Below are 18371 nucleotides of genomic sequence, written 5' to 3' on the forward strand. Positions count from 1 at the left end.
AGACAAGAGAATCATGCAGAAAGCAAAGGGGGGGGGGAGGAGTAAAGATATGTTTACGTGATTGTGTTTCAACCTCTCACTGCTATGGGCAGAAGTTCCCACTTGCTTTAAAAAGGCAACAATTATACCAGTGCCAAAGAAGAATAATGTGAGCTGCCTTAATGACTATCGCCCGGTAGCACTCACATCGACAGTGATGAAATGCTTTGAGAGGTTGGTCATGACTAGTCTGAACTCCTGCCTCAACAAGGACCTGGACCCACTGCAATTTGCCTATTGCCACAATAGGTCAATGGCAGATGCAATCTCAATGGCTCTCCACACGGATTTAGACACCTAGACAACACAAACACCTACATTAGGATTCTGTTCATCGACTATAGCTCAGCATTTAATACCATCATTCCCACAATCCTGATTGAGAAGTTGCAGAACCTGAGCCTCAGTACCTCCCTCTGTAATTGGATCTTCGACTTCCTAACCAGAAGACCACAGTCTGTGCAGATTGGTGATAACGTATCCTCCTCACTGATGATCAACACTGGCGTGCCTCAGGGGTGTGTGCTTAGCCCACTGCTCTACTCTCTCTATACCCATGACTTTGGGGCTCAAATACCATCTATAAATTTGCTGATAATACAACCATTGTTGGTAGAATCTTAGATGGTAATGAGAGAGTGTACAGGAGTGAGATATGTCAACTAGTGGAATGGTGCCACAGCAACAACCTGGCACTCAACGTTAGTAAGACGAAAGACTTCAGGGAGGGCAAGATGAAGGAGCACATACCAATCCTCATAGAGGGATCAGAAGTGGAGAGAGTGAGCAGTTTCAAGTTCCTGGGTGTCAAGATCTCTGAGGATCTAACATGGTCACAACATATCGATGCAGTTATAAAGAAGGCAAGACAGCGACTATATTAGGAGTTTGAAGTGATTTGGCATGTCAACAAATACACTCAAAAATTTCCATAGTTGTACGATGGAGAGCATTCTGACAGGCTGCATCACTGTCTGGTATTGTGGGGCTACTGCACAGGACTGAAAGAAGCTGCAGAAGGTTGCAAATCTAGTCAGCTCCACCTTGGGCTCTAGCTTGCAAAGTACCCAGGACATCTTAAGGGAGTGTTGTCTCAGAAAGGCAGTGTCCATTATTAAAGACCTTCAGCACCCAGGGCATGCCCTTTTCTCACTGTTACCATCAGATAGGAGATGCAGAAGCCTGAAGACACACACTCGGTGATTCAGGAACAGCTTCTTCCCCTCTGCCATCCAATTCCTAAATGGACTTTGAAGCTTTGGACACTACCTCACTTTTTTTTTAATATACAGTATTACTGTTTTTGCATGTTTTAATAATCTATTCAATATATAATTGATTTATTTGTTTATATTGTTTTATTTTATTTAATATTATTTTTCCCTCTCTGCTGGATTATGTACTGCATTGAACTGCTACATTAACAAATTTCACGTCATATGCCAGTCACATGATAATAAACCTGATTCTGATTGTGTCACAACAGAACTACAACCAGTGGTTTAGTAACTTTGCATGCTTCCACACAATCACTGATAAAATATTGTGAAGTTTCTTGTTTTGTGGCAGTGCTATATGACAATACATTTAAAAACAACTACGATAATTAATATCAATCCTGGCAATAAATGCTGTCCTTACAAGATGTTCAAGAACAATTACTACCCCTCAACCACCAAACTCTTCAACCAAAGGGGAGAACTTCACTTAATTGAATATGCCCACAAGAAAATGTATCTCAGGTTGCATATGGTGACATACATGTACTTCGATAATAAATTTACTTTGAACTTCAGGGTGGGGGGGGGGTCACAAGCCAAACACAAGAACCTTCTTAGATCTCACTCTTCCCAAACTAAGTAAGTTTTCAGAGGGACCTGGAGTGTAAGTACATAGTAGTGCAGAGACAAACATAATGCCTTCTTGGGTGGGGGTGGGGGGAGGAATATCAGGCTTCAGTGCCCAACACTATCTGTAAGGAGTTCGTGCATTCACTTCACGGTCGTGTGGGCTTCCTCTGGGTACTCCAATTTGTTCCCACAAATATTAATTTCAACTGCAACCAGTCTTCAGACCTGAATGTGGATGGTAGATTGAGTTTAAAATGCAGCTCAGAACAATGGTCTTCCTGGAGCTGCCAACTGGGGTTGATTGCAAACCAAGAAACACTCCATTGACCTGAGATGTGTGCATATGCAAATACAGCCCAGAGTCAGTAATGATTAACATTAATTTTGGATGCTTGGAGTGTGGGTGAGAAGAGGGAGGTGTTTAAAAGTTATATGTAATTTAAAAGCAGCATTGTAGATACATTGTAACGATAGAACTGTCAATGAGATCTCCTCCCTCATTCTTCTAAACTCGAACGAGTAGAGTCCCAGAGCCAGCAAACATTCCTCATATGTTAACCCTTTCATTCCCAGGATCATTCCCGTGAACCTTAGTTCCTACAAAGCTCCATGAACAAATAGCTTCCTGGCTGTTTATCCATATTGGATCTGGCTGTTTATTTGTCATCTTCTTGGCATTCCTATAATCAATTATCTGTTTTTATTTTAAATAGCACTGTTTAATATGCCTCTAGAACAGGGGTTCTCAAACTTAAAAAAAAAATGCCATGAGCCCCTACCATTAACCGAGGGGTCTATGGATCCCAGGTTGGGATCCCCTGCTGTAGAGGCGCGTCATTAAATAGTGAGACAGATTGGAAGCATAAAGCAGCCTACTCCAGTCCCTAGTTCACGTGTTATCTGGTTTACTGAAAGGTATTTTTATTCTCAGACAGGGGTATTGAAGGAATCATTCCAGGAATTTATAGCTGACTGCATGTGGAGGACATTTTGAACACAGAACCCTCTTTCAATATTTTTATTATTATATAAATTGCATGGATACAAATACAAAGTTCATAAGGATACAAGTAATACGAATTACATTACATTTCAATCACAGTAATATGATCACAGTATCCCATATTCCAAATCAATCATGTAGAAAAAAAGATTGAATTATGAAATGAAGTAAAGTAGAATAATTGTATTTTATTTAAAAAAAATCTATCCCCACTACCAAAATGAGCTGGTCGGTGAAGAGGAGAAAAAAAAACCTTACCATATAATATTATAATAATGATGGCTCAGAACCATACTTTAACAACAGTTCAAAGATTATGAAAATAACCCAGAAAGGGTCCCCATATCATTAGAAAATCATGTTTAGAATCAAAAATCGAACAATGCATCTTCACTAGATCAAGGTACAACATAACTTCAGATAGCCATTGAACATGAGTGGGCGAGGCAGCCTCCTTCCACTTGAGCAAGATCACCCTCCTGGCCATAAGAGACATAAAGGCCAATACCCGCAAATTAGATGGCTTCAGTTTGCAATACTATCCTCAACAATACCAAACATGGCAGTCAAGAGATTGGGCTTAAAACTAACATTGAAGAGTACAGAAAAAGTTTGTAATACATCTTACCAAAATTTTTCAAGGTTCAGACATGTCCAAAACATATGAAATAGTGTGGACACTCCATTAGTACATTTATCACGGGGGGGGGGGAAAGAGTTTGCCTTTAGACTTATGAACTCTATGTACCACTTAGAATTGAAATAAAGAATGACAAGCACATAATGATGAAGAATTAATCAATTTTAAAATAGTCTTCCACTTCTCTTCAGATATGAGAATCTGTAAATCCTTTTCCCAGTCTCCTTTAATTTTATCTAAAGTGTCCTTTTTCGTCCCAACAGCAGACTGTAAATGTGAGATATTGAACCGCTGTCAAAGGGTTTCAGATTAAAAATTGTTTTTGAAATCATTTAATACCCAATCTATCCCATTCTTTAAAAGACAGGTCCATTAATGATGGTTTAAAAAAGCAATTAGAAGGGATGGGACTTGGGAGGGAAAATCTCAATAAACTAAAATGTTTTCTAAACTGTAATCAAATCTTCAAAGTATGTTTGACCACCACATTGTCAGTTAGTTTATTTAAAGATAGAGGAAGTGAGGATCCAAGTAAAGAAGTACTGGAAAATTTCATAACAGAATTGAGTTCCAAAGAAACCCATACAGGGCAATTCTCATGGTTAATGTAATATATCCAGAACATAATATTTCATATATTAACTGCCCAATAATATAATCTAAAATTGGGCAAGGCAAAGCCTCCATTCTGGTTGGTGTTTTGAATGTGAATTTTATTTATTCGGGGTTTTTTATTCTTCCATATATAGGAAGAGAGAATTGAATCCAGAGAGTCAAAAACAGGCAAAAATGGGAATAAAAACAGGCACAGCCTGAAAAAGGTATATAAATTTAAGCAAGATATTCACTTTAATAGAATTAATTCAGCCAATCAGTGATAAAGAGAGAGGCAACCAATTTGGAAGTGTTTTTTTAACATAATTCAATAAAGTTAAAAAAATTTCCTTAAATAAATCTTCATAATTCTTAGTGATTGCTACTCCTAAATACTGTGGCAACCCACTTTCTGCGCAGGCAAACCAGATCACAAATAGCCAGCGTGTGGGGGGTGGGGGAGGGAGACTTTGGTAATGCACCTCTGATGTCATTTCTGACCGGAGAGGGCGGGCACTAGGGATTAAATGCCAGTGCCGCGAAGTTTGAATAAATTAGTCTCCAAACGACTTACTGACTGCGTGTTGTTATTTCAGCGCTGTGTGCAGCACATCACTACATTGGTGACCCTGACGGTCCAAACAGTATTTGGACCAAAGATGACTGACTCTTCATCTGTTCACACAGTTTCACTAAAACTGCCGACTTTCTGGACGCTGCGTCCATGCGTGTGCTTTAGCCAAGCAGAAGCCCAGTTCCAGATTCGGCAGATATCCTCTGATTCCATGCGTTACTACCACGTGGTGAGTGCCCTTGACCAGGAGACGTCCGCCCAGGTTGAGGATTTCATACAGTCGCCCCCGGAAGAAGGCAAATATGAAGCATTCAAAGTGCTGCTCATTGGGACCTTTGGCCTCTCGCGGCATGAGCGGGGTGCCCGCCTGCTTCACCTGGACGGTTTGGGAGACAGACTGCCGTCAGCATTGATGAACGAGATGCTGGCCCTGGTTGACGGACACAAGCCCTGCCTCATGTTTGAGCAAGCGTTCCTAGAGCAACTGCCCGAGGACATACATCTGCTGCTGGCCGACGCAGATTTCAGCGACCCCTGGAAGGTGGCGGCCCAGGCAGACATGCTGTGGAAAGCCAAGAGGGAGAGCATGGTGTCCGTTGGTCAGATTACCAGGCCACGCGCCCAACAGCGGACCAGACCAGGCCCGGCAGGGGGGAGCACACAACACAGAGGCAGGACTGAGGAGGCCAGTGAACAGTGGTGTTTCTACCACCAGTGGTGGGGCACAAAAGCCCGCCGTTGTCGCCCGCCCTGCAAGGGCCATGGTCAGCTGCCGCTAATGACTATGGCAGCTGGCCACCAGGACAGCCTGGGACAAACAGGACACCGCTTCTTGGTCGACACTGGGCACCGCTACAGCGGCCGTACGTGGGGCTGTTCAAGGTGATCAACAATAACAGGTCCATGTACGTTCTGAACATTGGGGGGAAAGAGGAGGTTTTCACGGTGGACCGACTCAAACCAGCCCATGTGGACTTGGTGCAGCCGGTCGAGGTTCAGGCACCGCGGCGCAGAGGCAGACCTCCCAAACAGAGGCTGGTCCAGACTGTGGATATTGGGGGGTATATCGCCGGTTCTGGGGGGGGGGGCGGGGTTATGTGGCGACCCACTTTCTGCGCAAGTGAACCAGCTCACAAATAGCCAGCACGCGGGGGGAGACTTTGGTAATGCACCTCTGAGGTCATTTCCGCCCGGACAGGGCAGGCGCTAGGGATTAAATGCCAGCGCCACGAAGTTTGAATAAACTAGTCTCCAAACGACTTATCAACTGCGTGTCGTTATTTCAGCGCTGTGTGTAGCACATCGCTAAAATACGTAAATTATTTTCTTAAAATTTTAAAAGGAAGGTTAAAATCAGATGGTATTAAATTATTTAAAGGAAACAGTTCACTCTTATGTAAATTTAATTCATATTCTGAGAGTTGACTAAAATTAGTCAGTAAATGGAACACAAATGGTAAAGAGGTTGTAACATTAGATATAAAAAGCAGTAAGTCATCAGCATTGAGTGATACTTTACGAATAGTACCTCTCCTTAAAATACCAGTAATCTCTTTGGACTCTTGAAAAGCAAATGCTAAGGGTTCTAATGCCAAGTCAAAAAGCAGAGGGCTCAAAGGACAACCTTGTCTAGTTCCACATTGGAGTTTAAAAGCTTTCGAATTCTGAAGATTAGTAAGAATCTGAGCGGAGGGAGATAAATAAAGTAATTTAATCCAATGAATAAAATTAGGTATAAAATATGGTCATATGGTTAAAATTAAATTTTTCTAAGGATGTAAAAAGATAATTCCATTCAACTCTGTCAAAGGCTTTCTCTGCATCCAAAAATATCACACATTCCGATATTTCCTTAGATGGAGAATGCATAACATTTAACAAATGCCATATATTAAAATGGGAATATTGATTTTTGATAAATCCTATCTGATCATCTGAAATGATATAATATTTTCTATTCTGCGAGCCAACGTTTTAGATAAAATTTTAGCATCAAAATTGAGTAAAGAGATAGGTCTATACAAAGAATATTCAGTAGGATTCTTATTCTTTTTGAGAATAAGCGAAATGGAGGCCGTGAAAAGACTGCAGTAATCTTCCTACCTTGAAGGAACCTGTAAGGGTAGAACATAAGTGTGGTATAAACAAGGAGGAAAAAGCCTTATAAAACTCTCCAGAGAATCCATCGGGTCCTGGGGATTTCCCAGAATGCAATTCTCAAATAGCCTGAGCAATTTCCTCCTGAAAAATGGGTAGATCCAATTGCCTACGGTCATCTATCAAAAGATTAGGAATATTTAATTGATTTAAAAAATTATTCATTGCAATATTATCATTAACAGAGTCAGAGCTATACAATTTGGAATAAAATTCCCTAAAAGTATAATTAATTTCAAAGTGGTCAGTTGTCATATCCCCATTAATTTTACGTATTTCTTTAATTTGCCACTTAGCTATAAACGGCTTCAATTGAGTAGCCAGTAGCTTACCAGTTTTATCTCAGTGAATATAAAATTGACTTCTATCTTTTAAAAGCTGACTTTCAATTGGATAGGTCAAAAGGAGATCATATTTAGCTTTGGTTTCAATACGTCACTTATATGTTTCAGGATCAGGTACCGAAGCATATTTACGATCCAGTTGTTTTAACTGATCAGCTAGTTCATTTCTCTCTTTGTTAGCTTTTTTAATGATGATTGCAGTCCAACAAATAAATTGACCCCAGATATATGCTTTAAAAGTATCCCATATAATAAGATGAGACGTCTCTTCTGACATATTTTCTTCAAAAAAAAGAGTAATGTGATTCTTCATAAATTTTAAAAAGTTGTCATCAGATAACAGTGTTAAATTAAATCTCCAAAATCTACTCATAGGGATAGGACCAGGAAGATTTAGAGATAGAAGTACAGGAGGGTGGTCAGAAACAGAATCTCTTTATATTCTATCGATTGAATCAATGGAATCATTTGACTGTCAATAAAAATTAATCAATCCTGATACAAGAATGATGGACATGAGAGAAAAACAAAGGATACTCCCTGTCCATCAGATAAAGAAAATGCCAAGTATCAACTATACCACATTTAGTTAGAAAGGATTGGATAAACAAAGCTGATTTATTAAGTGTGGCTGGTTTGACAGATGAGCAATCTAATACTGGGTCTAACCAGCAGTTAAAATCTTCTCCCATTACAAGACAATAAGTACACAAATCTGGCAGAAACAAAAATAGGCATTCAAAAAATCCTGGATTGTCTACGTTGGGGGTATATACATTAGCAAAAACAACCAATTTACTGTCTAAACTCCCTGATACAATGACAAATCGACCATTAGGATCTGAAACTACTTTATGCTGAACAAAGGAAACTACTATCTGCAAAAATCAAAACTCCACGTGATTTTGCATTAAACGAAGAATGGAATTGCATACCCTTCCACTGAGTAAAAAAAAATGTAAACTATCACAGCTGTGTATGTGCGTTTTTTGTAAAAAAAAGTTTTTAATGTTTTAACATAAGCAAACACTTTGCTCCGTTTAATAGGATGATTCAGCCCTTTCACATTCAAACTAAGTTAATATTTCAAACCATTCTAAATACAAATCATGTAATTAAAAGATCTGGCCATAAGTTATTGAAACTAAAATGCAAATCGTAAGGTAAGGTAGTGTAGCCTCTGTGCCCCCTATTGACCCCCATTTGCCTAGGGTAAACCGCCGTCGCCCCGCCAGTAGCGCAATACTTCTGTGTAAATACGGTGTAATGCCCCGTCAGTACACACTCACAATACAAATACCAGACAATACCCAAAAGCAAATAAATAATTGCAGCTTTATAGTGATTTCTTAGTGATGGGTTAGTAAAAACAAATAACCTAAAGGTGCCAAAGTAATAATCAGTTTGTGCACATATTTTAATACGTTGGAGCTCACGCCTCCGGGTTCCTTTCCACAACAACCTTCTGAGCCTTCGGCCACTGTCTGATTCGCCAACGTCCAGTATCCGTTGCTCTGGAACCGCTGCCCGCTCCACACATGTCCATCCTCCTTGCCCTCTTCCCAAAAAAGACCGTGAACTCCTGCTCAGCTTACACAGCCAAGATAGCATAACACTTCTCCATTGGTTAGTTTTCCCCTTATCAATACCCATAACCCAAACATATGAGACACAGGATCCCATTACAGCATTACGGAGAAGCCACTTCTTTATAAAATACAGAGAAGCCATTTTGTTAACCTGAACAATTAACACCACTGTTACTGGTACTGAGAACCCTACAGTAGTCAAACAGACAATCATATAATCAACCCAACACAGCTCCCAGAAAGAATTAGACTCTAGCCCCTCCCCCACCCAAAGCCAGAAAGCTGACCAATAGGCAGTCAGCGAGCTAAGAACTAAGTACCCTTCCCAAAAAATCCTGTTGACAGAAACTCCAGTCCTTCAAGGTCAATTATGTGCCTACCAAGACAACATAGAAAGAAAACTAACTCGATATTCAAAAATATAAAAAGGTTGCTTTAAACAAATTCAAAGAAAATATAACAAAAGACAGTATATGCACAGCCAAAATGTAAGCTTATTAAAACCTTATTTCAGATTCATATTAACAGAAGAAAAAATTGATCAAATATGAATTATAAGTTTTAGACTTCCACTTTCAAATACTCTTTTGCATCTTCAACCGACTTTATTCTTCATTGCATTCCGTTCTTCAAAATACTCAGACGGGCTGGAAACCAAAGGGATGGTTTAAATCCTTTATCGTACAATTCCGACATAACTTCTTTGTATTTCATATGTTCAGCCATGACTTCAGGCAAATAGTCTTCCACAAATCTGACCTTATAACTATGGAAATCGATCATTCCTAGTCAATGGGTGTGGCGAATTAAAAGGTCCTTAATACGAAATTCATGAAAACTTAGAATGACCAACCTGGATCTCACAGCCGACGACAATGGCTTTGAAGTCAGCGAGCGATCTCAATCAAGCTTCGACTTGGAAGAGAATAAAGCAGGGAATAACTGTTTCGGAAAGTTTGCAAAGAACTTTGTAGGGTCAGTGCCTTCAATTGATTCTTCAAGACCCAGAATTCGCAAATTATTTCACCTGTTTCTATTTTCTAAACTGATAATCCTTTTCATCATTTTTTCCATTGGATAAGGATAACTCCTTGTAGAGTTTAATTGTATCTTCAACATTCTCTGCAAGAGTCGCCAGTTTTGCATTAATTTCCTGAACTCGATTGTCATGCTCAATTAAACTTAGTTGGAATGTATCCAATTTGCCGTTAAGTCAGAAAATTCCAATTTTTGCTGTTTAAGGAAGTTGCTGATAGAATTCAAAGTGACTGGCGATTCATCTTCTGTTTCTCTTTCTTTTGCAAAAGCTTTTGTTCTTTTCCCAGCCATAGTAGAGTAGTATTAAAATATTATAATAAGGTTTCAAAAAAAAACTGGTAGGATACAACAAAGTAAGTAGGGGAGGAGCAATCTAAGACGATGTTACTCATCGGCTGCCAATATGGCTCTGAACATAGAACCCGGAGGCTTTATAAAGCACTAGTGAGGCCTCACTTGGAATATCTTGAAGAGTCTTGGGCCCCTTATCTTAAAAAAGATGTGCTGACATTGGAGAGGGTTCAAAGGAGGGTCATGAAAATGATTCTGGGATGGAACAGCTAATGATATGAGGCATGTTTGAAGACTTTGGACCTGTACTCACTGGAATTCAGAAGAATGAGAGGTGACCTCATTGAAATCTATCAAATATTGAGAGCTTTCGATAGTGGATGTGGAGAGGATGTTTCCTATGACAGAGGAATCTAAGACCAGAGGACACAGCCTCAAAATAGAGGGGTGCCCTTTGAGAATGGAAATGAGGAGGAATTTCTTTAGCCAGAGGGTGATGAATCTATGGAATTTGTTGCCACAGGTGACTGTGGAGGCCACGTGATTGGGTATACAAGTAGTCCTCGAGTTACAAATGTCCGACTTACGGACAACTCATACTAACGAACCGAGGAAGGAGAACGTCGTCCACCATTTTAAGTCATTGCCGTTGACACTGTGTCGGGTATTTAACTTTGTATTTAGCTTAAATTTTTCTTAGTAAGATTCACCCTGACACCCCCCCCACCTTCCGGTCGGCTGGTGGCGCAGTCAGATCAGCGCCGGGCTCAAGAACGGATGGTTCCTGAGTTCGATTTAGTGACAGACCGCTCCCGTGCCGGGTTGATATCAATCCAGTGACTCATGTACCATCCGTGCCTGGTTGATGTCGAGCTTGCAATTCAACCTCATAAAAAACACTGCCATCTCCAGTTTAAATTCCCTCATGGAATATTGTGGAGAATCAAATACCCAAACCCAGCACAGCCCCCCACTTGTCCCATTTAGCCTGTCTCAGTGCGGTGGAGTTTCAGACCTGGGGAATTCAATACGGTGGTCTTTAGGACCCAGTGGAACTCGGGAACCGGCTCAGCTCGGGACCTGCCGCCCGCAGTGTTTCTGTTCCTGTTCTGGGAAGCGATCGCAATTAAAAATAAGCTGGAAATAATAAAGCGTTTGGAAAGAGGTGAAACGCCATCGGTCATTGGAAAGGCATTAGGCTACAGTCGGTCAATGATCAGAACAATTTTAAAGGATAACGGATAAAGTGAGAATAATGAATCATGGATAATGAATAATGGCCCTGCCCTGATAAAAACTATAATTATTACTAAGCAACGCAGTGGTTTAATTATTGGAATACATACATTTCTTAAGTGTTTATATTCAGATTCAGTTTATTGGCATTTAGAAACCACAAATGCAATGCAGTTAAAAAATGAGACAACATTCCTCCAGAGTGTTATCACAAAAACACATGACAAAACAGACTACACCAGAAAATCCACATAACGTTTGGCAATCCCCAATCCTGCATATTACTATCGCGCTACCATCTTAGCGCATTCCCTGGAAAGGAGCTCCAATCCCACCAGACAAATAAGACCAAAATCTAAAGCTACAAGATCTGCACAAAACCACATATTTACAACATATAGTTACAACAGTGTAAACAATAGCATAATTGATTTTAAAAAAAAACAGACCATGGACACTGTAAAAATAGTCCAAAGATGTTGAAAGACTAAATTCGATAGAAACCACCACACAGTTTCCCTAAGTCCTCGGGGTCCCCGATTGACTCGCCATCCCACGCAGGCGGCAGAAGGGAATACCCCCGCTATGGACTTCCACGGCACCGCCCGACTCAGCCTCGCAGACGCAGCACACAATGAAAGCTCCGTCGGACACAGCACACACTGAAAGCGACCTGACCACAGCAGACTCCGAGTCCGTCGAACCTCCGAGCCTCCAACCACCTCCTCCGGCACAGCTTCTCCGAGCACCATCCTCTGCTGAGCGTATTAATACTAAGCGTATTATGGCCAACAGCCATCGGCAACGCGACCCCAAGTACTGGGGGCCTGTTCTTCCCAGCAGAGACCCAGACCTCACAGCAGCAACAAAGAAGGTCTTCCTGGAGATTTTCAGATGTTCCTCCATGCTCCCATGTCCGTTTTTCATCCGATTATGATTGCGCACGGTACCCCGCTTCACAAATAACACATAATCAGCTCTGGAGTGGCCGCTGCAAGCTGCTTCGCACCACCATCTTGGATATGCATAGAAAGGTAAAATATATACTATATACTAAGACAAATGTTTTACTAATTAACACTAAATAATACCAGATGTACTTGTTCCCGCTTACGTACAAATCCGACTTAAAGACAGACTCAGGAACGGAACTCGTACGTAACCCGGGTGCTTGTATTTAAGGCTGAGGTTGATAGATTCTTGATTACTCAGGGCATAAAGGGATACAGGGAGAAGGCAGGAGGTTGGGTCTGAAAGGGAAAATGGATCAGCCATAATGAAATGGCAAAACAGCCTCGATGAGCCAAATGGCCTAATTCTGCTTCTAAATCTTACAGTCTAATGGACGACTCTTAGAGCATCAAATTTTGATAACAAAGAAAATTCCAAATTTAGAAAAACACCAGCCAGGAAACTGATTGGCCAGCAGAACTTCGTTTAAAAGAATGAGGAAGGAGGTCTCGTTGAAACCTAGTGAATATAAAACATCAACCTCCACCTTAAATCTCAGTTCGGAATGGACACCCCTCTATTCTGGGGCTGTGTCCTCTGGTCTGAGACTTTCCCACCATAGGAAAAATTCTCTCCACATCCACTCTGTCGAGACCTTTCACCATTCGATAGCTTTCAGTGAGGTCACCTCTCATTCTTCTGAATTCCAGTGAGTACAGGCCTCATACAACAAGCCTTTCAATCTGGGAGCATTCTTGTGAAACTCCTCTGACCCCTCTCCAATGTCTTTTCTTAGATAAGCGGCCCAAAACTGCTCACCATACTCCAAGTGAGGCCTCACCAGTGCCTTATAAAGCCTCAACATTACATCCTTCCTTTTACATTTTGCAAAAGGCAGGTACATTAGCAACATTTAAAAGTACATGGGTAAGAGAGTTGAAGGGTTATGGCCCAAATATGGGCAGATGTGAATAGCTCACTGGGCAACACAGTTAGCAGGGATGAGCTGGGCCGAATGGCTTGCTCCACTAAGTGTTTGCCACTGTATTGCAGATAATGGTCCCTTAATCCAACTGGACAGTTTACTTTAGCAAATTCTCGTTTTAACACCCGAGCTTATTTAACTCATCTTGGACCCATTCTTCTTTCCCTTCAATTGAATGTAAAATTCAATTGGATTACTTAGCGGGTACTGCCCACGAACATTGTCTTGATGGGATTATCAATTAAACCAATCACAATGCACACTACTAGAACTTATTTGGCTTGTTCTATAGATTTTAGTTTGAAATTTCTACAAAGCTATTCAGAAAATACTCTCCTCACCTGGCTCAGGAACAGTTATTAGCCCTCAAGCATCAGGCTCATGAACCACAGGGGATAACATCACTAAGTCCTGAAGGAGAGTCTCGGTCCCAAACATCAACTGTTTACTCACTTCCATAGATGCTCCTGACCTGCTGAGTTCCTCCAGCGTTTTGTGTGTGCAACTTCACTCAACTTCACTTGCTCCATCATTGAAATGCTCCCAAAACCCATGAACTCAATTTGAAAGACCCTAATCTCTTGTTCTTGATATTTATTATTATTATTATTATTATTTCTTTTTCTATTTGCACAGTTTGCTGTCTTTTGCACACTGGTTGAATGCCCAAGTTAATGAGGTCTTTCATTGATTCTGTTATGGTTATTATTCCATTATGGATTTATTGAGTGTGCCCACAGGACAATGAATCTCAGGGTTGTACATGGTGACATGGCTGTACTTTGACAGTAATCTGACTTTGAACTTTATAGACAATAGACAATAGGTGCATAAGTAGACCATTCGGCCCTTCAAGCCTGCACCGCCATTCTGAGATCATGGCTGATCATCTACTATTAATACCCGGTTCCTGCCTTGTCCCCATAATCCCTTGATTCCCCTATCCATAAGATACCTATCTAGCTCCTTCTTGAAAGCATCCAGAGAATTGGCCTCCACTGCCTTCTGAGGCAGTGCATTCCAGACCCCCACCACTCTCTGGGAGAAGAAGTTTTTCCTTAACTCTGTCCTAAATGACCTACCCCTTATTCTCAAACCATGCCCTCTGGTACTGGACTCCCCCAGCATCAGGAACATATTTCCTGCCTCTATCTTGTCCAATCCCTTAATATGTTGCAATCAGACCCTCTCTCAATCTCCTTAATTCCAGCGTGTACAAGCCCAGTCTCTCTAACCTCTCTGCGTAAGTCAGTCCGGACATCCCAGGAATTAACTTCGTGAATCTACGCTGCACTTCCTCTACAGCCAGGATGTCCTTCCTTAACCCTGGAGACCAAAACTGTACAGAATACCCCAGGTGTGGTCTCACCAGGGCCCTGTACAAATGCAAAAGGATTTCCTTGCTCTTGTACTCAATTCCCTTTGTAATAAAGGCCAACATTCCATTAGCCTTCTTCACTGCCTGCTGCACTTGCTCATTCACCTTCAGTGACTGATGAACAAGGACTCCTAGACCTCTTTGTATTACTCCCTTACCTAACTCTACACTGTTCAGATAATAATCTGCCTTCCTGTTCTTACTCCCAAAGTGGATAACCTCACACTTATTCACATTAAACATTAAAGTATCTGCCCACTCACCCAGCCTATCCAAGTCACTCTGAATTCTCCTAATATCTTCATCACATGTCACACTGCCACCCAGTTTAGTATCATCAGCAAACCTGATGTTATTCTCAATGCCTTCATCTAAATCATTGATGTAAATCGTAAACAGCTGTGGTCCCAATACCGAGCCCTGTGGCACTCCACTAGTCACCACCTGCCATTCTGAGAAACACCCATTCACCGTTACCCTTTGCTTTCTATCTGCCAACCAGTTTTCTATCCATGTCAATATCTTCCCCCCAATGCCATGAGTTCTGATTTTACCCACCAATCTCCTATGTGGGACCTTATCAAATGCCTTCTGAAAATCAAGGTACACTACATCCACTGGATCTCCCTTGTCTAACTTCCTGGTTACATCCTCGAAAAACTCCAATAGATTAGTCAAGCATGATTTGCCCTTGGTAAATCCATGCTGGCTCGGCCCAATCCTAATACTGCTATCTATATATGCCACTATTTCATCTTTAATAATGGACTCTAGCATCTTCCCCACTACTGATAGGACAGGACAATAGTTTCTGTTTTCTCTCTCTCTTCTTTCTTAAAAAGTGGGATAACATTAGCCATTCTCCAATCCTCAGGAACTGATCCTGAATCTAAGGAACATTGGAAAATGATTACCAATGCATCCGCAATTTCCAGAGCCACCTCTTTTAGTACCCTAGGATGCAGACCATCTGGACCTGGGGGTTTGTCAGCCTTCAGTCCCATCAGTCTACTCATCACCGTTACCTTCCTAATGTCAATCTGTTTCATTTCTTCTGTTACTCTACGTCCTTGGCCCATCCATACATCTGGGAGATTGCTTGTGTCTTCCCTAGTAAAGACAGATCTAAAGTACTTATTAAATTCTTCTGCCATTTCTGTTTCCCATAACAATTTCACCCAATTCATTCAAGGGCCCAACATTGTTCTTAACTATCTTCCTTCTCTTCACATACCTAAAAAAAAGCTTTTGCTATCCTCATTTATATTCCTGGCTGGCTTGCGTTCGTACCTCATTTTTTCTCCCCGTATTGCCTTTTTAATTAAGTTCTGTTGTTCCTTAAAAAATTCCCAATCATCTGTCTTCCCACTCACCTTAGCTCTGTCATACTTTTTTTTAAAATGCCATGCAATCTCTGACTTCCTTTGTCAACCACTGTGGCCCCTTTTCCCCCCTTTGAATCCTTCCTTCTCCGGGGTATGAACTAATTTTGCACCTTGTGCATTATTCCCAAGAATACCTGCCATTGCTGTTCCACTGTCTTTTCTGCTAGGATATCCGTCCATTTAACTTTGGCCAGCTCCTCCCTCATGGCTCCATAGTTTAATTTGTTCAACTGCAACACTAACACCTCCGATCTGCCCTTATCCGTCTCAAATTACAGATAAAAACTTATCATATTATGGTCACTACCTCCTAATGGCTCCTTTACCTCAAGATCGCTTATCAAATCCTGTTCATTACACAATACTACATCCAGAATAGCCTTGCCCTGGTTGGCTCTCGTACAAGCTGTTCCAAGAATGCATCCCGTAGGCACTCTACAAACTCCCTATCCTGGGGTCCAGCACCAACCTGATTCTCCAGTTCACCTGCATGTTGAAATCCCCCATAACTACTGCGACATTACCTTTGCCACATGCCAATGTTAACTCCCTATTCAACTTGCACCCAATATCCATGCTACTGTTTGGTGGCCTGTAGACAACACCCATTAGGGTCTTTTTGCCCTTACTGTTCCTCAGTTCTATCCACACAGACTCTCCTTCTCCTGATCCTATGTCCCCCCTTGCAAAGGACTGAATCTCATTCCTCACCAACAGGGCCACCCCACCACCTCTGCCCACATTGGACGTGGGTGAGTGAGACTGAGCCCAGACCAGGAGACTGCTTTGCGAGTTTCAGCACACTATTCACCATGGGCACCGGAGGCTCCAAATAGCCAGCCATTGTATTTCCCCTCCCTATTCCTACACCCATCCATCTTTCCTCTGCCTCCTCCACTGCTAGGGTGTGGCCAAGCGCTAACCTCAAAGAACAGCACCCCATATTGCCCCTGGGTAGTCTTCAATCTGAATGAATGAACAAAGAATTCTACAATTTCAGGTAAACAGACCCCCACCCCTGTATCTCTTTCTCCCTCTGACCTACCCAAGTCCTCTCACACCCAATCCCAATCATGACTGTAATGCATTGGAGCAGAATTAGACCATTCAGCCCATTGAGTCTGCTCTGCCATTCCATCATGGCTGATTTATTATCCCTCTCTCAACCCCATTCTCCCGAGTTCTCCCCATAATCTTTGACGTGTTGTCAACCTCTGCTTTAAATATACCTAATGGCATGGCCTCCACAACCGTCCGTGGCAGTGAATTCCACAGATTCACTATCCTCTGGCTAAAGAAATTCCTCCTCATCTGTGTTCTAAATGGATGTCTCTTTATGCTGAGGCTGTGTCCTCTGGTCTGAGACTTCCCGACTATAGGAAACATCCTCTCTAGATAGAAATATAGATAAACAACAGAAAATCTGCAGATGCTGGAAACCCTAGCAACAAACAAAATGCTGGAGGAACTCAGCAGGCCAGGCAGCATCTATGGAAAAAATAGATGAGGATTAGATTTAAAAGATGGGTGAGGGGAGCGAGAAGTGATAGTTCACCTTTTCAATCAAAGCAAGAGGCTGAGAGTGGAAGACTGAAGGCATCGCGGAGAGAAGGTTGTTTTTCCTTTAACAGCTCAAGGAAAAGAGGCTAGACCGCGCAGGTGCGTGATGTAGTGTGCCAAGGTTTAAAAGAAAGACCGCCATATACAGTGGCCATCTTTGGAGTGGACTGAGTCGGAGTGGGACGGCTTTGGCTCAAACAGGCTTTGGCGAGAAACAGGCAGAGGCGAGGGTAGGTTCCAGTAAGTTTCTGTTTTTCTTCTTTTTTGTTTGTTCAGACTAGAGAATATGCCAGGAGGATGTTGGAATGCTCCTCTTGCAGGATGTGGGAGGTCTCCCTGACAATGATACCTGCAAGAAGTGCATCCAGCTGCAACTCCTAACAGATCGCGTTAGGGAACTGGAGCAGGAGCCGGATGACCTCCGGATCATTCGGGAGACTGAGCAGTTTATAGATAGGAGCTTCCGGGAGGTAGTTACACCTAAGGAACAGGGCACAGGTAATTGGGTTACCGTCAGGCGAGGGAAGGGGAAAGGGCAAGTAGTGCAGGGTTCCCCTGTGGCCATTCCCCTCCAAAACAGGTTTACCGATTTGGATACTGTTGGGGGGGATGGCTTACCTGGGACAAGCAGCGGCAGCTGGAGCTCTGGCACCGAGTCTGGTTCTGCAGTGCAGAAGGGAGGGAGGAAGAAGAGGAGAGCGGTAGTGATAGGGGACACCATAGTCAGGGGTACAGACAGGAGATTCTGTGGTTGTGA

At 42.0% G+C, this 18371-nt stretch overlaps 1 protein-coding gene across 1 annotated transcript in view; it reads right to left on the reverse strand.

The window, feature by feature from the left end:
* Positions 1-18371, reverse strand: part of ydjc (YdjC chitooligosaccharide deacetylase homolog) — a 120556-nt gene that overhangs the window by 76238 nt on the left and 25947 nt on the right. The gene's annotated exons all lie outside the window — the stretch shown is intronic.

The sequence above is a fragment of the Hypanus sabinus genome, chromosome 18, assembly GCF_030144855.1.
Source record: "Hypanus sabinus isolate sHypSab1 chromosome 18, sHypSab1.hap1, whole genome shotgun sequence".
In the NCBI taxonomy this organism is placed as follows: Eukaryota; Metazoa; Chordata; class Chondrichthyes; order Myliobatiformes; family Dasyatidae; genus Hypanus; species Hypanus sabinus.